General features: G+C 36.4%; 1 protein-coding gene across 2 annotated transcripts in view; it reads right to left on the bottom strand.

The window, feature by feature from the left end:
* Nucleotides 1-23,715, bottom strand: part of stag1a (STAG1 cohesin complex component a) — a 48,359-nt gene extending 24,644 nt beyond the window's left edge. For both annotated transcript variants that reach the window (XR_013797549.1, XM_079612383.1), the window contains exon 1: nucleotides 23,524-23,715. The gene's annotated coding sequence lies outside the window, so the exon portion shown is untranslated. The remainder of the gene's footprint in view (nucleotides 1-23,523) is intronic.
* Between the last annotated feature and the right edge of the window lie 401 nt (nucleotides 23,716-24,116).

The raw sequence follows: 24,116 nt of genomic DNA, 5'->3' as shown, positions 1-24,116 counted from the left end.
AAAAAGCAGGTAATGTTGATAGCTTCTACAGTTTCTCTCTCTCTCTCTTATTCTCCAGTGGTGTGGAGATATGATTAATGAGCACTACTGTGAGGAAAAATAGTCCTCTTTTTTTTACAAGATCTGTCTTCTCTGATATAATCACCTTTGTTTCACAGCTCTCACAGACCTTCCGAGCAATCCTTCCCTTCCTCTCTCAACCTAATAAACCATAAAATACATGTTAAAAAACCTCTCAACCTTCTACCCCGTTAGTTTAGAAGAGTGGTAAACTTGAGTTGCAGGCTTTGATGAAACAGACTGATAAGTTGGTCAAATGTACGGACACTGAATTAACCGAAAACAAACAGCAGAGTAGGATGCCCCGATTAGGAATTTTGCAGCCGATATCGACAACCTATTTCTTTTCATCATGATCAGCCGATACCGATCCTGATCATTCAAGCTTTATAAAAAGTGGATAAGTGTACTATCGTGTACTAAGACGGACAGAAAATGAAAAGTTGCGATTTTCTAGGCCAGTATGACTAGGAACTATACTCTCATTCCTGCGTAATAATAAGGAACTGTGCTGCCGTACCATGGGTGCAGCAGGTGCAATATTACGCAGCGCCTGAAAATAGTCCCCAGCTCTGTAACTTCCAACGTGACCGGCACTAAGTTTGTAATATCATTGCGCCTGCTGGTACGCAAACACAGTTCCCTGATTATTACGCAGGAATGAGAGTATAGTTCCTAGTCATATTATTGGCCTAGAAAATGGCAACTTTTCCTTTTCTGTCGATCTTAGTACACGATGTAACTACAGAAGAGTCAAGTTTTAAATATGAAAAATATCAAAACTCTTTGGTCATTTTTATGAGAGAGATGCTAACGGTCTAATCAGATTCAATGATCTATGCTAAGCTATGCTAAAAGTGCTACCACCAGACACGGAGATCGGCTGAATGGATTCAAAAACGGTAAAACTCAGCTGTTTAATAGGGGAGTTGGAAAATGAGCCTATTTCCAAAAAAATTGGAGTGTTCCTTTAACATGGGGAGTATTTGAGATTGACTCTCTTTTGGAGCCTGTCTCTAGCAGCCAGTCGATGAATTGCAGTTTAAATCACTTCCGTGTTGGATTCAAGAGAAAGACTGGAAGGTTGCCGCTTGGTCTTGACATATCATCCCTACAATCGTCCCAACACCATTCCCAAGATCCAGTTTCCAATGATGTTGGAAAACACTGCGTCATGATGACGACACACACGATCGGTCCCGGAAGTCCTGTAGCTTTAGCCACACAGCATACCATTATAATCCGTGATGATTTTCTCAAGATCTACATAATACACGTTATTTTGTGAGTGGGCTCGTTTGAATCGAGACAAACTGCTCTAAATAAAGGTGTGATTTACTATGGTTTACTAATATTTTGCGAAGTTACAAAGCAGAACGCGCGTCGGAGGCAACTTTTTACGTCATTAAAATGCGATCAGTTCATGAGATCAGCCAAATCTAGTGACTCAATCGGCCCATGGTTTGCTGGCGATCGATCGGAGCATCCCTAAGCGCAGGTCATTGTGTCACTCACAGTATCATATATACATGAGCCACAGTCATCTCAGTAAACAGTTCCTGTAACACAAAAACAGGGCAACCCATTGTGATTTTGGTCCTATTTTGATGTATTGATTTAAGGAATAATTCAGATATGTTCCACATACGGACTTACTATATTTTCAAATGTACTATTTGAAAGGTAGGTAAAAACCAATAAAATAAAATATTGACAAAAATGTCCTTAAGATAAATTAACTTGAGACAAAAATATAATTCCAGAGAAAATGTTCTAAATTAAAGTTGATTTTGCCACATTTAAGTGTCAATTTTTTTGTGATTTTGCCACATCACAAGTTGATTCGGTCACATTTACTATTCGGTCACATTTACTTTGGTGAATTTTTGTGGGACAAATCCAGTAATTTCCATTTCACGTGAGCGTAAAATAGTTCCCCACAGATATTGCAATAGGGCCGAAGAGAGCTGCTTGGATTACTGCACTTGACAATGGACCTTTTCACCAAAATTTCTGTAATGTGACGAGCCTTTACCTGGCTGGCAACGGAGAAAGAAAAATAAATGTAAGATATATTCTCTGCAAACTAGTTTATTAAGCACTTCAAGTGGAAAAAAAATTTATTGGCACATTTTTAGTGGAAAACCAGACAATATACTTGTCAATAATTGTTTTTTCTTAGTGCTATTTTTGATCTGTAAGCATTTGAACCGTTAAGGAAGTCTTGCCAGGGCACATCATAATTGCTTATTACTCACACAGATTATTATTAAATTACACTGGTGGTTTGAGGGCAGAGCAGAAATTGTACAACATTCTCAAAGGGATGCATATAAACTATGTCAGAGTTTTGCAGCGTGCTACTGTTTGCTCTTCAGTCACCGGCTGCCAACCCAGGACGGCTGCCAAGCTGAGCCGAGACAATATTATTGACCATCGGCTGCGTTTTAATCCATAATGTCCTGTAACAAATGCATTCGCCCAAAACAAGCCTCTAAAGACACATCGAGCAGTAAAACAGTGTGTTTTGAGGGAAACAACTGTTTCGGGCTGGTCTGGTCTCCAATAAAGCTGCACAACCTGAGAACGTCTCTAGAGTAATACGGCTCCAGGAAATGGATCGGTTTAAAAATGTCTGACAATCCTGCAGATGGCATAACAAAACAGTAACTAGAGCTAGAACATGTCAAGATTAAAATAAAAGCACCTCTCTCCTTTGATCATTTTCTCCTTTCAGTTGGTTTTGAATGAAAAAGATTTGAAAACCAGTGCAAAAATAACAGTGGACACATTAAGCAGCATGTTTAGTCCAACACTACAAAAACAAATGCAAATGCTGTTTCAAATATTACATTAAGCACCAACGGTAAAACAATGACAATTATTAATTATAACGACATTATGTAATAACCACTAACAACAATGCATTCCTAGCGGTCTGATTTTAAGAGGGGGCAACATGTTCGCTGTTCACAGATGCTAAATTTCCACAAGATATTCCAATATCGGTTCTTTCCAAAGCCGCACACTTGTTTCATTAACAGGAACCATCCAGCTGCGAAGTCAAGCAGCACTTAAAATGACATAAATGGGACATTTTATCACTGCCAGAGTTCAGCTCAAGCCATCAGAATAATGCGCACACATTCAGACAACCGAAAGCTCTGAGCATCAGCATTAAAACATATACCTACATTAATTCACACTAAACAGAGTAAACAAATAGTGTAAAGGGATAGTATGGACATATTTTAAATATTTTATGAAATAAATGTTTGCCACTCAATAATGTTGTGATAATGAGATGTTATGTGGTTTAAATTATAGATTTTCTAGTAATAACGAGATGTTATGTCATTAGACTGATATGTTTTTTCCTAATAACGTTATAATGTGTCATTAAAAATATATTTTATTGTAATAATGATATGTCATAAAAACTATAGGCCTATGCTTTACCCGTTTATAACAAGATATTATATCGTTAAAACCACATATTTTGTACGAGGCGTGACAACTTGGGAAATAGGCCCTTATCAAAGTCCACGTACTTAAAGTTTCAAATAGTATAGTAAAATCAATTCTGTTGTAGCCTGAATCAATGGCAGTACCGAAAGCAGTGGTGTGTTGTGATTTATTAATGGTACCGTTCATCAAAACACACCAACCACAGTTTCATTGGTTGGGCAATGAAACAAAGGAAAATTTTGTCATGTTATTCGGACACATTATTCATTATTTAAAGGGGCGTGCACAAGCCTATGTGTGTTCACATACCGGTACTTCAAAGTCTGACCATCATGTTTTTATTAAAGAAATGCAAGAATGGATTGCAAACAACATGATATAACAGTAGGCTATACAGCATTACAATTAGACAAGGTTATGCATTCCAAACATAAATTATGAGTAAAGACTAGGTATACAAATTATTAAACAATGATAATGTTACTTTCCGATACAATCATCAAGTGTTAAATCAAACTGAAGTGTTTCAAATAAAGAAGCATTTCCAGCCCAGAGTCGATTATTAAAAAATAACTGGTTTGATCATCTTAAACGATTCAAAACCTCAGGCTTTGATTGCAATGATTGGATAGCATTATATTGTAGACAGATTGGGGATGAATCATAGTAAAAACATAACATTAAAAATAAAACTAAGAGTGTATTCCAATTATTCCACGGACATGTGATAAAGTCCCATTTCCCGCATTGTCACGTCACGTACATATATGTAGTTGTAACTAATATATCATTATAACAAGTAAAATTATGTTTTAACGACATAGCATTGCGTTATTACAAGAAAATATATTATTTAATGACCATCTCTCCTTATTATGACATAATGAAGTGTAAAATATATGTATGTGACTACCGGTAAGTAAATAAGTAAAACATATTCTTTAGTAAAAGAAGACGGGGAATTATGTCTCGTGACGTGCTTTTTAAGTGCCAAATGGTTACAGTATACTGTTACAACAGCTTTTTGATGCGTCTTTGACATGTTTTGACAAGAGTTACCTAGCTAACGTCGTTAGCTGGTGCATGTATATGTGTAACAGAGTTAAAATAATGCTGTTAAATTCATGCATTAATTGGGAAAACTCGACATTGGCTGTTGCATCACTCGCATTTGTGTGCGTGATATTGCGGGCGGAGCTACGTCACCACCAGCAGAGTCACATCTCTCGTGCTGGTAAGTAGTCGCATCAATAAGAGCTGCGTCATAAAAACAGAGTTTAGATTGTTTTCAAGTGCAAGGTTGGACTTTATAAACTACACATAAGTTTACTTCATGTGTCTTTTAGTTCCTAGTTTTGTCAGTCCAGTCATAGGCTATGTGTTATTTGCAATGATGAAATGGAGTGTGTGTATTATTATTAACCTAAGTATTATTATTGTGAACTCTGTTTATTTCATTTAAGAAATTCATGCAACGTGATGCACTGTCCGATAAATATAACACAATAAACCAAAGTATATCAGTAGGAGTTTCCTTAAGTCTTTCTGATAGTTTTCTTCAGGCCGGTTTACCCATACGGAAATGTAATATATGAACTATATGAAAGGTATATGAAATATACATATATGAAATATATCCACATATATAAAATATATATACCCATATATATGCCCATATATAAAACCTATTAGAAAATGGAACAATTGACATAAAACCAGCCCATATATTTGATGTATGTATAATAGTGTTTTTTTACATACATGTCACATATATAATTATCAGTTTTCAAATAGAATTTGTGTAGTATTTGTTTTGTTTTTATGAGCTGGTCAAGAAGAGGTAAAATAATAATAAATAATACATTTTATTTATAAAAGATTCGAAAATGAGATAGAAATTGTAATGAAATGTGGATAATGAGATAGAAATTGAAATGAAATGTGCATATGTAGACTTGATCTGTAGACTTGAAATAAATAGTAAATAGTTTGGCATATATAAATTAAACATATCGGTGACATATATGGTCAAAACATACAGTATTATATAAATAATAATCATATACATCATATTAATATATGTCAATATACTCATTTAATATGGCAAATTTATATATGTTAAAAACCTATATCAACATATATGTAGAGATATGTATATGTGATAGCAATATATTGTCTTATATTTAACATATATGACGGCGTCACTAGCGATATAAGGATATGTCATATATTACATTTCCGTATGGGTTACTACAACAGTAGAATACAATTCTGAAATTATAGTTTATTTTTGGTGTGCCACCCCAAGATTTTAAGTGGCCCCATCTGGCCACCCCTATGAAAAATTTCTGGAGGCGCCACTGATGCTCGTGTCAGATTTATCCGCTGAATTACAAAAGACAAGTTTTTCATCAAGAGGAGACATTGTTCATGACTTCTTTTATTCAATTGTATTTAACAAAATCCTACAAGACACCAAACACTTTTATGAATGAGGGGTGTTTGGCACATTGCAAGAGGTTAGTTTACAGTTGCCAATAAATCAAGATCATACTTGCTGCATTAATTGTTCAAATGTACGGTGTCTGACACACTATTCATTTTATAATACTAGCTTAACTGTCTTTTATTAAAGGGTTAGTTCACCCAAAAATGAAAATAATGTCATTAATGACTCACCCTCATGTCGTTCTAAGCGGGAGGGAGGGAATACAATGCTGAATAAAGTCTTATTTTGTGTTATTTTTGGACCAAAAAGTATTTTCGATGCTTCAAAAACTTCTAACTAACCCACTGATGTCACATGGACTACTGTGATGATGTTTTTATTACCTTTCTGGACATGGACAGTATACTGTATATACAGCTTCAATGGAGAGACAGAAAGCTCTCGGACTAAATCTAAAATATCTTAAACTGTGTTCCGAAGATGAACGGAGGTCTTACGGGCTTAGAACGACATGAGGGTGAGTCATTAATGGCATTATTTTAATTTTTGGGTGAACTAACCCTTTAATAACTCAATAATTACAGTGTTTTCTCCACCAGTGTTCTAGGCCACCACTGCTGAATCTACAGCACAAATGAAATCATATTTTACCCAGGTTGTACAATATTAAATGTGAAGTCTAAGTTTCTATTGAGTTGTCCTTGCATGCAAAAAGAAAACAAGCATGCAGTGTCAAAGGCACATCTGCAACAGAGTCTGCTGGTAATGTACATCGTGTATTATAATGTATTATATTGATTAAAACAATTTTTTTATTGAAATACGATTTTTTTTGTATGTTTTTGAAAGAAGCTCACCAAGGCTACAGTTATTTGATCAACAATACAGCAAACCAGTAATGTTGTATAATATTATTACAATTACAATTATTACAAAAAACAGTTTTCAAAAAAAAAAAAAATCCTGTGTGATGCAAAGTTTAATTTTCAGCATCATTACGCCAGTCCTTCAAAAATCATTCTAATACGCTGATCTGGGGCCCAAGAAACATTTCTCATCATTATTATAAATGTTGAAAACATGCTCTGTGTGTTTAGAAAACATTCATTTGTAAGAGAAATCTTTTGTGACTATGTAAAATAACGTACACATTTATGCATATTTCTGAATAAAAGTATTCATTTAAATAGGCTATGTCATGAATAATCTAAACATAAAAAGAAAGTACCTGGATTATCATAAATTAAATAAATAAACAAAAACAAACAAACTGTGATAATGTCATATACCGTTACTGCGAAATAAATGACTCATCATACCGTGTTATACCATATTGGTCATGGCACCCACCCCTATTGTGATTAGGGTGAAAACTACAAGTAACACACATATATGAAAAATCTGACTTTACACAAATCTGACTTTACACAAACACACAAACTAAAACAGCATCCAGTACTGAAGTTCAGACACATCAAAGCCAATCCCAATTCTCAAAACAAATATGAAACTTGGAGCATGTTTTAATACGGAAAGCCAGAACAATTGTTATTGCTTCTCAAAATAAAATAGCTGGAGAAAGAAATCAGATTGGTAGTAGATCCAAAAGGACATCCTGTAGATAAACAGTCCTTGCCACTGACTGATCTCTCCTGTGTGCGCTTGCTTCATTCAGCCAATCAAATCAAACCTGCAGCTTATGACCTACAAGGGTTGCCATGGTAATGCCTGCCTTCTGGAATACATGTCATGCATGTTAAGTGTTTTACAGTAAAAGCAACACGCGCATGCGTGGAGCACGTTCACATCCCTGGCAACTACTACTACTAAACCACACACACGCAGACACGGAGGCACGCACGCACGCACACACACATGTGAGAGACTATGTGTGCTTTCACAAATATCGACAGATTCAGGAAGAATTACTTTAAGATTACACAAGGAGGCGTTTTTTATTTAATTAAATAACATCCACTTACAGTCAACTTAAATGTAATGTGATGCACCAGAGAGAGAAGTTCATTCAGTCACGCCGGCCAAACACTCTCACTACAGTATTTGAGGAGGTGGATCGCACAAGGACGCGAGTTCTAGGGCTTTTCACAGTGAATCCATGAAATGTATACATTATACAGCTGTACATCAAGGCTGCACTGCATAAGAAGACTGGCCTAACACCTAACCCAGTTTCAAAAGAACACAGCAAACCAGTTAATGTGGTAACACTATACAGCACTTACAAATCTGGGATAAACAGTTTAAGAATTTTGCAAAATGCATAAAAAAATATATTTAAAAAAGAGCTAAAATGAAAAAGGCATTTACAATTCTGCACAATTTCTAGGTCACTAGTCAAATAAAATGTGTAGGGATGCACAAGATTATTTGAACAACGTCGGAATCAGCCGATAAAGGCTTAAAATGTAATCATCGTACCGAGCGCATCATGTGTGTGATACCAAAGACTTTAGATATTGGTACAAAGAAAGTGTATTCATATTATTTATAAATGGGAAAAAGCGCAACGCCTAACATGGCGGATTAAGTCCCGCCTTCAAAATAAAAGGGCCAATCACTGATTGATAAAGTCGTTGAATCGCTGCAGCTGCTGTTAGAAGCTCCGGTTGCTATAAAAACAGTCAGACGACGGCATGCATACTGGTGGATCTAGCCTCAAAAATAAGCTTTTAATTTGAGCATAGTAACAACATTTATGGGGAGGTTCATGTCAGATTTTGTTGCTAATTTAAAATATGTTATTCTATTGTGAGTTCTGTAAGCAGTTTTTGAGATTTAAGGATATCCCTATTCAAATGGATAGGACTTAGTCTTGAATGCCCAAAATAGTCCAGAGGCTTGCAAATATGTCTATCGAGTGAACACTTTCCTTAAGAGGGGCGATACATCCATAGATATTCATATAAGGCTAGATGTCTTAAGGCGAACGGCATCACCGGTGGCCATCTTGTCACACTTTTTGGCGAGCTCTGTGGTACCTGATGTAAGGTGAGGGATCAGCACGAACACAAATACTCTTATCTCGCTGAAATCTTGACGGATTTACAAACGGTTTGGTTTCTAACGTTATTAACTTGGCTATAATTCTGGATGCTTGAACATATTATTCATATGTATGCAGTGTCATAACTACATCTCTGACATTTATAACAAACCAAACCGTTTAAAAATCGGTAGAAAATTGAGCAAGTTATGGTTATTTAAAAGTACATGCACCATTAAAACACAATGTTACGAGTGAGCGAGCCTCCTGTGGCAAGATGGCCGCCGTGTGCAAACGTCGACCTCCATTGGCCAGCAGCGCGGACAAGACATCTAGCCTTTATTATATGATATCTATTATACACCCATCAACAGTCACTAGTGCAAGCAGTGTCTCTGCAGCAGCAGCCTCCCCCAGGTCCTAGGTCAGGTCAAAACTGACGTCATCACAAAAGGACCGCCATTCCAGACCGGAAGTAACTTCTCAGATTTTGATTTAAGATTACCACGGCAAACTATTTTTTTTCTGTGTATTAACTTGCACAGATGAATTGTTCACCACAAGTAATATGCGCTAACAAAGTAAATGGGGTCAATTTTGATTTCATGTCGACTTTAAGTTACTTCTGTTTCTGAATAAAGCAAGCAGTAATTGAGTCTGATTAAATCTGATTAAATCTGTATTTATTCTTTTTAAACAGATGATGAAAATAATCTGAATCCAAAGAGCTCTAAAATAATTTTAGTCTAAGCTAAAGGCGCCATTCTTCAACTAAAGTCATGGCACCCCGCGCTTCACATGTCAAATACACAAATAAAATGTTTAGGTTTCAACTGCATCAGTTTCTAAAAAATAAGTTTTCGATCAATACTAACTGAAATGAAAAATAATTCATTTAGAATTCCTGCGCAGGAGAGAGGAAAAAAAATAATGGTATCGGCATCGGCCAAAATGAGTTGAAAAATATCAGATAACGGCAAAAATCCACTATCATGCATCCCTAAAACTGTGACACTGATGATGTGACTGTACAGACGGTCCCGCTTCCCTTGAGACACAAGATGCTGCTCGGATCATCTGCTGAAAAACATGATCTTCAGGTTTGACACAAACTTGTGAAGTTCATGCAGTTTCAATCCTGATGCAATTAAAGAACAAATGGGGACATAAAAGACATTTTGAAAATGTTCACTTGAATTGTTATAATAAAATTAGTAAAATAGTAAAAAATCTATATATCGAGACCTGCACATGTTTATATTATACAGTTAGAAAAGACAACATATTTACCTATTAATGTATTGCTTGATTTATTGAGCAGCTTTTTGTGCAGTATCAGACAGCTGTTAAATTATCAAGAAGCTGTAGGCCTACTTGTCAGATGTAGCCGGAATGCACTGCAATAAAAACATCAAGCCCAAAAAGATGAAGCCCATCAGTACATCAGCAGAGCTAGAACAGGGTGGAGGACTTGCTGTGACATGTGCCCCAAAAAACCTTTTCAGACTGTGATGACACGTTTCAGTTATCAACCTTGCAAATCAAGTTTTAAAAAAAAAAAATGTTTTTTTAAATGTAGTATACATTTATAATACTATACTTTAATATTACCTTGGCAGTTAATTACGAAGACTAATAAACGTTGCTGTGAGGGTGTTTCAAATTTAACGGCTGAGGGACGAACATCATTCTCTCTTCTCTGACTGCTGTAATCAATCTCTCGATATTTTCCCTCTTTTAGAGTAATGGAAATGCAATGGATTTTTTATTTTGCCATTGAAGCAAATGGGAATACAAAAATTAAATTTGCTGGCATCTCCCGTTCACCACTATAGACGTTTACACAACTATGACCGCTTCTGATAAACCTGGAATTGTGCAAACTAAGGGTCCATTAGGTTTGTAGGTTTAATCACTGTGAGATTTTATTGTTTATAATATTAAGGGATGCACCGAAATTTTGACCGCAGAAAATTCTGCGAGTCGAAAATGCCCCTCAGTGTTCAGCGCCTACACTATTACTATAGCTGTTATCACTGAGCTGTGTGACTCAACATTGGTAGGGGTTAAACGGATCGTAGTTGACCCCACGGTTCTGCAAGCATGCGATTTGCGAAATATTTGCTATAGCATTTGTATACATTTCACCATCCATTTGGTACTCGCACGCTGTTATCACAACATAGCTGCACACACTTGAAGGGCGCACACACACACAGAGATGCAAGTTTCAGATTGAAATCAGAGTTGATTCCTCTTGATTCTCATTGCGCTTGAACGGACACATAGGCTACACAATAATAATAATGTCAAAACATCAGTCTCTGCAAGTATTCTCGTAAACAGTCGGTTATGTCTTAAGTGAACGTAAAGAAATCGGATGTGTATCATTATATTAGATCCGTGCATTCGGTCTTAAAGTGACAGCAGCCTATAAATACCTGCTGCCAAGTCATTCATGTTAATCAAACAACAAAACAAAGTTAACAAAGACTAATCTATTTAATTTTTTCAGTGAACAGTTATTTTACATTTCTGAACCTAAATACACTACAGTAGACCTTACTTTATTTGTAACTTTGTTACACTATTTATCTATGCTTGTAACTGGCTTGTAATACAAGGCATTATATATTGGCTTGTATTTTTTTAATTCAGTATCATTAAGATTTTTTTTAAAATTTCTAATATTAATACAATACAAAAATAAGCTAATTTAAAATAATAAATAAATAATTTTATTAAAGGATTTTCGGTTTTGGACCAAGAGCATCCAGAATTTTCGGTTTCGGACAGAATTTTATATATTTACCATATTTACCAATTCATTGATTTTCCCTTGAAATGTGTGTTGTTTAACAACTTAACCATATATATGCCTTTAAAGCCAAGAAAATAATTACTTTCCTTTTTGGTTGCCGTCATTTTTGTGATCTTTAATGAAAATTGATAATACAGTTGAAATGGAAGAATACATTTACACAGCATTCATTCACAACAGTTACATACAGTAAAATGGGGTTTCATGTTAACTTTAATAAATATAAATTTTTCACGAAAGAACAAATGCTTTAGCAGGCACTTTAAAATCTAGACATCACAGCCACGTTCAAAATGTGAAGGCATTAGCTGAATGACTCCCTCCATTCGGTCAAGGGCAGAAACCCTATTAAGAGTAAATCAATGGAGGCTGATGGGAGACTGGTGAACAGCCTAAACTGATCGCCTCTTAATGTGACAGAGGGCAGAATAAGAGGGTGAAATGACATTCTAGATTACAGAAACAGAAGTCTGACGAGAAATGAGGATTTCTTCAAAGCTGTACGATCACACATTAAGGCTTTTTAGTTTTCCTCATCTGTGACATACATAAACTACATGAAAGACTCTCTTGCAGATTGTTGGTCCACCATTACCAGACATAATAATGAAAATTAAATGAAGGCTAATATGGGCATTTCAAAAAATATATACTAAAACAGATGATTTGCAATGCTGTTTGTCAGTGGCACAGAAATTACACTCATTTTCATGATTGCTAAAATTCCCATCTGTCCTGCAGAGGGAGAAAAACAAGATAATGACAGTGCATGATATCGAGGTTATACACGTAAAAAGGTGCGGTTGCAAAAAGCAACAGTATTTTCGTCCAAACTTATGATCCGTTTGACTGGATAAGTGGAGACTTCTGCCTTGCAGAGCAGGAGAACTACATTACATGACAAAACACAACAATGAAACCGGATCTGTGTAAGGCAGCAGCTTGAGCTCACTGTTGATTTGTTCACCACAGTCCGTAATTCCATCTGCTCTCCTTAAATCACACATATTTCAAGACCCCGTCTGGTCCGTAGGAAAGAGCCCAGAGCATACAGAGCATACGGAACATGATTAAGTAAACGCCTTAGTCTGCACATAACCCGAGTGCGGTCAGTGTTAACAAAAGGGCTTTGTTGAGACAAGCCTTCGTCACACGACCGCGGCTCTGAGACGTACGCTACAAAGAGGCCATTCACCTGCGGGAGAGGAATGTCAGGTGAGGGGATGATGGCTGAGCAGAGAGACTTTTTAAGAATTGCAATCTTAAGCACACACACAGACCGACAGAAACAGAAAAGCTAAGGACGAAAATAGGAACCAGCTAGAGTTGAAATAGCCTGCTTGCTCAATATCAGTGTTATTTTAGTATTGAGATATTTTTATCGTTTTTTCTCAATTTTATTTCAGTCAGTGAATGATATTATCTTATTGTACCTAACTATTATAATAACCATACACAATATGTCAGTCTGACTAGATATTACAGGCAAATATATTCATACAGTGCCAGTCCCCAAAATGGCCACAATAGAAAAAATGCATTCATTTAATTTTTATAGATACACATTCTTGTCATTTTTTCATATTTAGCCATTTTTTATCAATGAAATGTAGCACAAACACATTTTTCAGAACAAAAAAGTTACATCTATTCTAAAATGATAATGTGTGAAATATTGACTTATTGGTTCAACACAAAGTTTCATGGATGTAAGTGCATTTGAACAATTTCATAATAATGCAATGCAATTTGCTCAAAAAGATCTACCATCATGTGTTTGCAGATGCCACTTGGTTTCAAGTCTAATGCAATGACGTTCACACATTTTGAAGTATTTAACTGCACTATGGAACTATGAAGGAGCACTGTCTGTCGCAGCAATTCTGTGTGACATCTAAATCTCACACACACAATACTGCACAGTAATGAGAAGGTGCTTAAAACAGCAGATGACTGACCCAGGGGACGTGAGAAGCCCTTAATCATAAGGGATCTTACTCCACTGATGGGAAGTCTAGAGGATTAACCCTGAACGCTGGGCTCGCTATAATCTTCCTTCATCACTGTCTGCTAAACAACACTACAGAGCAGCAGGGGGGAAAAGCTCACAGAGAAACTGCTCGGTGTCCTATGGGTTCTCGAAATCTGACTTGCTGCAGGATAAAGTAGCAACAATAGTGTACAAACATGGGTCATTCTGTGTCAAATCAACCAAATTTCGGAAAACTTCCCAGAATTTCTGCTCAAATTTTTGCATTTTTAAAAAAGACAAACATAAATAGTTTCCTCCATTTATGTTTGCACTTAAGGGAATGAATGGGGGTCTCAGCATCCTTATTTTATTTTGACAACGTGATTCTATTTGTAAAATATGTTGAACCATGTTTGTTGAATTATATGCTAATGGTTGTAGTTCCAAAATGGGCAAAAGCACTTCTTGTGTTTTTGTTTTTTGGTTCTTAAACTTTTCTTTTGGTATCTATATTTTGAAGGATCTGATTTAATCCCAGAGATATTAGAATCTCAATAGGGCTCAAGAGAATAAATTGTACACATCAATGGTCAAGAACAAAATGTGGGTCACTTTGCACAATGCATACGATAGTTTTTAGGAAAGAACAAATAATGTTGAAACATGACATTTTTCATGTTTACCTTTCTTTTTTTAATACAAATGCATAAAACATACCTGTCTGAGTACCATAATAACTTTCCAATGTTTGCATGCTTGTAACTCAGTGTTATATAAGATATCTCAATATGATTTTACATTCTGGTTCATAGCAAATGTTTCTTGTCCTAGTTCAATTCCAGAGATCTGGGCATCTCAATGCGGCTCTATGTCCAAATTGTTGAATATTACCCATTTTCAATGGTCAAAAACCAAATGTGGGTCACTCTGCATACAGCTGATACTTGTTATTGTAATTAAAGGGGAATGTCTGAAGGATAAATAATGTTGAAACTAAAAATGTAGCTCGTTTCCTTTCATCAAAACAATATGATAGAACATACCTGTCTGAGTGCCAAAACTACACTGAAATGGTCAAGTTGTGGCACATTAACTTACCGGTAGTCTTTTCATTTGATTCTATTTTATTCAATTTCAGAGATATTTGGAAGAATGTATATATATTTTTTGTGACAGCTTCTGAGCCAGATTTCAAATATGCAGTCTCGTAACTACATGTTTAGAAAGTTGTATGCCTCCTATAAAGTGTGTCTGATCTCACCACACATTGTATTCGCATCAATAAACCAAGATTGTTTAAGTAGTTAGTGCCAGAGCACCGATGATGTGAGGACCCTATTGGGATTGCTCCGTTTATTTCCTATTGTTATTACATGCAAAGCATTATTCATAGATCGAGTATAGTGTCCACTGCTAAGGGGCATATTTGGTGGAATCAGTGATAATACCACAAACTTTGAAACATTTAAGGGCTTCACCCTGGGTAATTCTGAACCCCAGTTAAATGGGAATCCAGAGTTATCTTATTTTATGTTTTACACTGGCCATATATTACCCATAGTTAACATTTAATCGTTGAAAATCGGTCAAATACAACAATTTGGATGTGGAGCTGCATTGGCATCCCAATATCACTGAGATTGAAAAGGGCCTTAAAAATGAAGATTCCAAATGAAACATTTCTTTAGGTCATTGCACATCGAGTCCGAAAAAAATAAATACGACCTCATGTGTCAATCACGTTTACACACTGCTTCCGAAACTTTCGTACGGCATAAAAAGAATTTGGATAGGGTTCGATTTTCTGCATTTTTCACATCTAGCAAGCCTTTTGAGAGGCGTTTTAACAATTCAGAGCCACCAAATGACGAATACGAAAAAACTAGTGCTGGGCAACTATGTGTTATTTACATATAAACATTTATATTCATATATAATATAAATTAAGTATAAATATATATACAGGCAAATATTTCTTAAATATATACATGCATATGTGTGTATTTATATACCGTATACAAAATAATTATACACATACATTATTTACACAAACTTTTATTTTCGATGTGATTAATCACGTTGCCCAGCACTAGAAAAAACACATACGAAAAATTTGTGCAAGGACATTTAGGAACCAGAATATAAAAGGATATTAAAGGTGGGGTATGTGATTTGCAAAACGGCCGGTAGATTTTGAAAATACACAACTCAAATGGTCCTACCTTCTTTCCTTTGACTCCACCCATTCAAAGAACATGGACCAATCAATGGTACGACCGATTGATTGACACACTTACTGTCCAATGATTCTAGGTGGTCTTGGAAATGATTGGCTGGTGTTTTTTGAGTCCTGCCTGCTCCACAGATGATTAAATTGCTTAATTTTTATTTCAGTGCTTCTAACTCAGTGGCTGTAAGTGGATTAGGAATAGGATTTTAAGTGATTTTGAAAAAATGGCCAAAAAAGAGAATTACATACCCCACCTTTAAGATAACTTTAATACTTTCACCCCCGGTTTTACAGACAAGGCTTAAGAATAGTCTCAGACTAAAATGCAGGTTTGAGCTGTTTTTACTGAAAGCAACTTGCACTGACATATCTTAAAATATATGTCAGTGCCATTGTTTTGTCTCAAGATGCACCTTCCACACCAGTATAATTGTTTTTCCTAAAGCACGTTTGTAAAATATACTTAGATGTCCTAAAGGTATTAGACCTGGCTTAATTAAGCATTGTCTGTGAAACCAGGCCCTAGAGTTATGCATGTTCTATGCAATTATTTTCATAGAAGGAAACAAGCTACATTACTGGACTGTAAAAAATGTCTAACCTCAACTCAACATTTTCTAGTGACTGGTCACATCGAAATTTTTCAATTGGCCCAAGTGAAATTCTGCAATTTCTCTATTGCAACAGAAACGTTTGTAAAGATTAATTTAAAAGGATATAAAGATATCTTTAAAACTTCTTGAGCTACAGGTATGCAAATTGTCACCAATTGCAAATAATATAACAAAGATTGCTAATTTGCTGAAGTCCACAGATTTTACTAATATAGCCTACCTACCAATATCTGTGTAAAATCATTATAAAATAATTTTTCAAGTTTTTTAATTTGCCTGTTGTACAAAGTTTGAAAACCCCTGAATTACACACAACTTTTCTGTTATCTTCTAACCACTGGTACTAAGAATAAAGTTTGGCCTGTTTATATTGTATTTAATTAATTAGGTGGGTAACTAATTTTTGTTATAAAATGATGGCATTTTTGTTATGGAGTGTGACCGTGTATACTTTTTTACGTGAATCTAGGCTACTTAACCATAATACAATTTGACCGTGGTAGTGAATATCCAGCATGGTTTTACCATTTAAGCCTATACATAATATGATATAGTGATCTAGATATCCTTTGCTGATACCATGCACCAAACCCTGCTACAACTAATAAAATACATAATAATGCACATCAAACCTGATAAACAAAGGCAGACTGTTGACTCTTGTAAATTCACTTTACTACGTGGGTTGTGTGAATGCAGCTGTGGCTTAGTTTGAGACGTGACATTGCGTTGACTTCCTGCTTTTATTCTGGAGGGTTTGTTCAGCAGAGACACCAAACACATATTAACTGTGAAAAAGAGAAGGTCCTGAAGACTGAGAAAGACATTTCGCATTCTCTAAGGTTACACGCACACATACACACCAGCAGCTGGTGCTAAATGTGTGAGAAACTGCAGTAATAACTGATGAGACAGATCCACTGGGAGCTTCACTAGAGGCTAGCAAATGTGTTTCACCAGAAGACAATACCATTAAATCCTTCACAGACAGCAACCTAAACAACGACAAAAGCACTTTCATCCCCACAGTAGTGAGTCTGCACTGGTCACATGCAGCTGAATGGGACAGGCAGAGTGCTTTTGTGTTGGTGTCACTGCCGCAGCAGTCATGGCCGCCCCGCTGCAGGCGCTCACAAAATGGAGACTGGAGAAGAGACTCAGCATGGAGCCGTTTTACTCACAGAACTGCTGCACATTAGCAAGCTTCAATCACATTCTTTCACGGAATACAAAAGACCATTCACGTCTGTTTTGAGGGCAACATCGGCAGGGAAGATAATCACATATCTGCACTGTAGACGTATCGGAGCAGTGTGCTGACAAACTGAAGATGTCAGGTGATATAATTGGTAATCTCACAGATCTGCTACAGACCCCCGGCTGACGGGAGGAGCACAGATACTGCCAATATGAGGGTGGTTCATCAACTATGGCCAATTTCATGACTCAGTATTGAACTTTATTAAAACTAATATTCAGTGTTCATCTTTTGTTATATGATGGTCTTATTAAAAGTATTGATAAAATAAAAAGAGTGTAAAAAGTATTTATTAGGAGAGATATTTTATAAAAGTTCTGAAAAAAAAATGGCAGTAACAGTAGCATGCTATTGTTGACCTCACTATGTTGCATATTTATTTGTTAACTTTGGAAATGAATACATTTTTGTATTAAAGGTGGGGTATGTGATTTGCAAAACGGCTGGCAGATTTTGAAAATACACAACTCAAATGGTCCTACCTTCTTTCCTTTGACTCCACCCATTCAAAGAACATGGACATGGAGGGGGGTGGGGGGATGATACGACCGATTGATTGACACACTTACTGTCCAATGATTCTAGGTGGTCTTGGAAATGATTGGCTGGAGTTTTCCGAGTCCTGCCCGTTCCACAGATGATTAAATTGCTTAATTTTTATTTCAGTGCTTCTAACTCAGTGGCTGTAAGTGGGTTAGGAATAGAATTTTAAGTGATTTTGAAAAAATGGCCAAAAAAGAGAATTACATACCCCACCTATAAATCTTTTGACAGTCCAACCACATGAGCCGATGTTAGAATTCAAGATTGATAGTTCAATTATGGAAACAAATGTCAGAATTATTAGAGCAGCAGAAATTTGACTTGATTTTGAGTTTCGCTATTTCTGTTTAAACACACATGAAGCCAAAGTGTCTCGATCGCCCCCAGGTGGTCCCAGTACAGGTCATAAACTCCGCCCTCTTCATGTAGTCTAATGGGACGCGATGGAAACTAAATCAAATTATACTTCAAATAAAATATTTTCTGTCATTTTAGGTAGCTTTTATCACACTGGTGTAAGTTTTAAGTGTTCGTTTTATTTAAATAAGTTTGGTCTTAGTTATTTGATGTTATAAAAACAGGAATGTGATGTCATGATTGACAGCTTCTCTAAACGAAGTAGTCACTGAGGCACCAACTGACTTTTTGGGGGATTTTCGGGATGAGATTGGAGCTTCATCTTTAATTTCTATGTTCATAAAGGTTTATTTCACACAGTAAACTTTGTACCCGTTTCTGCGGGAATGAGGCACTTCGCCCTCACTACTGCGCAGCCTCGGGTCCCACGTTCACTACTGCACAGAATCAGGTCCCAAAACTGCGTATATATTAGGCCCCATATTAGGACTTACACCGTGTCCTAACTTCATGCGCCACGACACGTGATAAAAGTGATCTTTTCCATGTTAATTCGAGTTTTTGCAACGATTTCAGAAACGGTTTCTATTTTTCTGCGACGTCGCGCTGGAACAACAAACACAAAGTGTGGCAATGATAATCTCAGGTAATGTTTATGTGCTTTATTTAATGTCAAAAGCGTGTCATGTGACTTTGAATATAGTGCACCCAGCTTTGTAGCTGTAAAAGCAACAATGGATAATTCACCTCAGATCTTGAAATTAAACAAATGGAAACGAGAACGTTCAAACTGTAAAGAAACAAATGTATAATTTATTTAACAAAGATTGTTTTAGTAACTCAGTAGCCTGTGTATTTGAATACGGTTTAAATGGTGTAATATTTGTGAATTTGATTATGTAGCAACTCAGTAGCCTGTGTATTTGAATACGGTTTAAATGGTGTAATATTTGTGAATTTGATTATGTAGCCTAGGCCTACTTATCCATTTGCTTGCGATTGCCGTCAAGATTACTCTCTGGTGCTGTGCACTTGCCGCGAGAGCCCGCCCACACGCTGTTCTGATTGGCTGTGGGTTTTGATTGATTTGTACGCATCTCGCAGTCGCGTTGATTGGACAGACACATTATTTGTCGCTGGATCTTATCACATCGCGTCTGGTTAGGACACGGTGTTGGGTGGCTTCACTTTTCACCAATGGGGGAGATTGAAGGGGCGACGTCCATCTTTTTACAGTATATGGTGCGTTCAGACCATGTCTCTACAGCGTCTAAGTTTGCTTATGATCTGTGATTTCTCTCTCAAGAAACCATGTGTTTGAATTTTTTTTTCTGATTCGATGATGATAAACTAGCACATTGTGTCCCGTTCCACTAAGCTGACAAACTATCTCTGCTTCAGTGTCATCACTACAACACAACCTTTTCGGCATTGGTCCTGCATTTTGTTCACACAGGGCGCGCTCCGGGACTGATCCCATAGGTCCCCATCCCGGGATGTGCTTGCATTCACACAGAAGGCACTCTAGCAATTATATGGCAATTTTCTGGGATCCACTCTCTGTGTGTAAGAGGGGTATACAAGTAGCCTAAATCAAAGTAAATAGTAGCCTACTTCATGGAAAAACAGCCTCTTTCACATGTTAATATGATTTTAGCATCAACAGACTGAACCTTCCAATTCATTCACCCTTTTCATTAGACAGTCTTTGGCCTCAGGCCTGACAAAGACACTTGATTAACTGTGGCAAACAATCTTCTGCACCGTGCCAAGTGAATGAACTCAAAAGCCATTCAAAATAAACTTGGGTAAAGCTAATTTTGTGTTTATCATTTGGCATGAATAAAAGGCCAGATGTACAGCACTCCTTCAGCAAAGATAAGGCAATATTATCATGGACCTGGTAAAATGCCATGTACTGATGCAAAGAAGCTGAAACTTTTTGAAGCTGAAAAAAGCTGAAACAGATTTTAACCCTCCAAAAGTAAGGGAATATGTCATTATTCATTTTGTATCAAAACTAGTAGGCCTATATTATAAATGAGCAAAGATCAGAAATAGGAAACAACACAAAATGTCCACTTATATCATAACAGTAAGAGCATGATTTATATACATGCACTAATGTCAGATTCATCTGGTTTATATAGAATAGATAACATACATGCAGTGTTGGCCTTTTCCCAAATTTTTTTTTTTTTTCTGCATGTCCGGCATTACACTAAAGTAAACCCTGTTGACGTCAAACAGATCATTCTGAACCAGCACAACTGCAATTAAAAGACTTGTACAAGTACATACATGCCTTTTAACTTACTCTTAAAAATGAAGATGTCATAATGATAGTGTTGTGACGTGAGGAGTAAACAAATGGAGATTTGGGCAGAGAACAGGTTTTGGCTGCTAAAGGACTTGGTGAGGCACGGTTAAACGCTTCTACTACATCACAGATCTTGTTCTCATTGATGCGCCCTGAGATCACTGACTGAACGTAACGGGGTACTCAACACCTTTCAGCTTTGCATTGCAGGATTTTATACTTTCAATCCATTAGGAAAAGTAGATGCAAAGTAGGAAAGCAAGTACATGGTTGGCTTGTTTTAAAAGTCTCTTGTCAGTCAGGAACGCTACACACTTCACATACTGAACAGGAGTCAGTTTTCTCCAGATGGTTTTTTAATGCCCACACTTTCAACCACAGGATGTGCTATGTGCTCGTGCGTATTTCCTTTGGGTAACTCTGCATAAAAAAAGGGTTTAATTATTTGCACATCACAGAAAAAGTCAGCGAGTGGTTTTCCTGACCGCTGCGTGTCCCGAAGTGCAACGCTATGTGGGACACACTCCAAATTATTGACTACAGCAATCAGCAAACTACAGCAATATTACAATATGGACATTGAAGAATACTAAAGAGAGGCCATAGCATAAGGTCTTAACATTGCAGTCCAGTGAATAAAATTCATGATTTAATGTAAAAAAAGAAAAGAAAAAAGGACTGTATAATAAGAATGATCAGAAATTATAACCAGAAAAAGCCAACTGACAAAAATCTTTCCAGAGCAGTCTGGCTGTCCAGACAATGAGGTTTTCAAGCTAAATATAGGCTTACATTTCAATCCTTTGTACTTTAAGAATAACACTCAGGGTTCCCACACCTTTCGACCAACAATATTTCAGCCTTATATATATATATATATATATATATATATATATATATATATATAAAATATATATATATATATATATATATATATGTATTAATGAAATGTGAAAAAATTATCATATTTTAAAGCTAAACATAAGAAACAAAAGAAGAAAAAAACATTTTCCAAGACACGTTTTATGATTATTATTATTTTATTAATAATAAAAAAAAATTTATTCAATAACTTTTCTGTTCATTATTAAATCTGTATAACTTCTGTGAATTTCAGTGGATTTTTAAGATTGTATTAATTTCCATATTTTTTCCATCATCAAACCAGTGTTATTTTAGTATTATATATACTATTATAGAATTTATTAATATTTTTAACTAGCTTTCATTTTATTTTAGAAGTTTTGACATCTTTATTTAGGTTATATTTAGTTTTATTTATTTTATTTCAGTTATAGTAACTTTAATACTGCAATTTAGTTCCCATGGTACCATTTCTAATTAATATCTTATGTTTTTTTATTGTGAAATTTTCATCTAAAATGTATATATTATTTTGGATTTATTTGAAGTAATGCAACTATTTTAATAGTTTTAGGAAAAGCCAATAAACTTTGCCTCAGCAAAAAAAAAAAAAAAAAAATCTTGGAATTGCTATGCATAACATAAACACGTTGAACAGGAGATTTGGGATGTTTCTGAGATGAAGCTGAACTTTACTGAGAATAACTGCTCCCAAATAATACATTTGAGCCACAACACATTTACCAAAGGGCCTTTAAAATCATTTAGAAGTAATTTTCCTCACTTGCCAACATGCTGAAAACCTGCCCGAGTCAAACAGAGAAATAACTGTAAAAACACAGGTGATGAGTGTGGGCTGACTGTGAAGTTTCACTACTAGTGTGTGATCTTCCTTCAGTCTGAGAAAGTACAGACGAAAAAAACAAAGGTGAAAACTCAACCCCTCCCCCCTCACACACATTTAATAGTTACCCACTAAAGTCTCTCACTTATATTCCTCTATTATAGCAACAGTATTACACCTGTCCTTCTCTCCTCACATCATCTCTTACACTGGGATTAATCTTATTATTATGACTCAAGCACACCAGATTACATTTTAAGCCTGCTGTTGACAAGTCTGTAATAATGTCTTGGCTTTGACAGATCAAATAGCGGGACCTTCAATATATCCTAAGAAAAGAAAAAAAAACTTGAGAAACAAACCAGCATCTACTCAAGCCCGCAGCAATCAGTGCCATAAACTGATCATTATATAATGAGTGCAGCTCTCTGTCGGCGACAAACCAGAGACAGCTCTGCAGACACATATGAGCTCAATTACACTTAAGAAAATAAGCCCGTGTCTTCATGACCGAGCCGTGTGTGCACATAGAGCCGCAGACGAGCAGCCAGAGCTCGGCTGCGGGTGTGTGGATCTGGCCTGAGGAGATGCAGTCAGTGTGAGAGGAGAGGAGAGGAGAAGCCGCCCATCCCCCACCAGCCTCTCTGTCCTCCATCTTTAATCTCCAGACCCGCTACACTTCACACGCCACTAACGGCACAAAAACGCATACAACTCACCTGGGGTGCTCATGGTCGTAAAGGTCGGCGTTCCCGCTATTCGGAATTCGATAAAAGTTTTGCTAAATATGGATTTTTTAATTGAAAATTGGACCAGGAGAAGGAACCGCGCCTTTCAGAAGAGCAGCAATCCTAAACCGCCATCTGGTGGCATTTTCCACAATCGAATGGCGCGTGTTGACACCGGAGCCCGAGCGCCCTCTGGCGGACACAGCCAAGAGAAGCCGAGACTCGGCGGGCGGCAGGGGGAGGAGGAGAGACCCTCATATAAACAAGGACAAGCATGTCTGCTGTTTACACGCTAAATTAGCACAATTTTAGTGCTGATGTGTTTCTTGTCATTGGCATTTAAACTATAGAATGATACAACATAATTGGTCAGCATTATAAGATGTATTGATATAGCCATAATGGCCTATTTCATTGTGTGATTGATGTTTCAGATTTGAGCTCTATGGATGGAAGAATGATTTAAAGCTATTGTAAAACCTCTTCAATGGATATATGACAAAAATGCCCTGAAACTTCTTTCCACTATTTTTTTTTCTTTTCTTTTCTTTTCTTTTCTTTTCTTTTCTTTTCTTTTCTTTTCT

This window comes from Phoxinus phoxinus, assembly GCF_949152265.1.
Source record: "Phoxinus phoxinus genome assembly, chromosome: 5".
Classification (NCBI taxonomy): domain Eukaryota; kingdom Metazoa; phylum Chordata; class Actinopteri; order Cypriniformes; family Leuciscidae; genus Phoxinus; species Phoxinus phoxinus.
The sequence above is the reverse complement of the archived record's forward strand: the minus strand, read 5'-3'. Positions and strand labels throughout refer to the sequence as shown.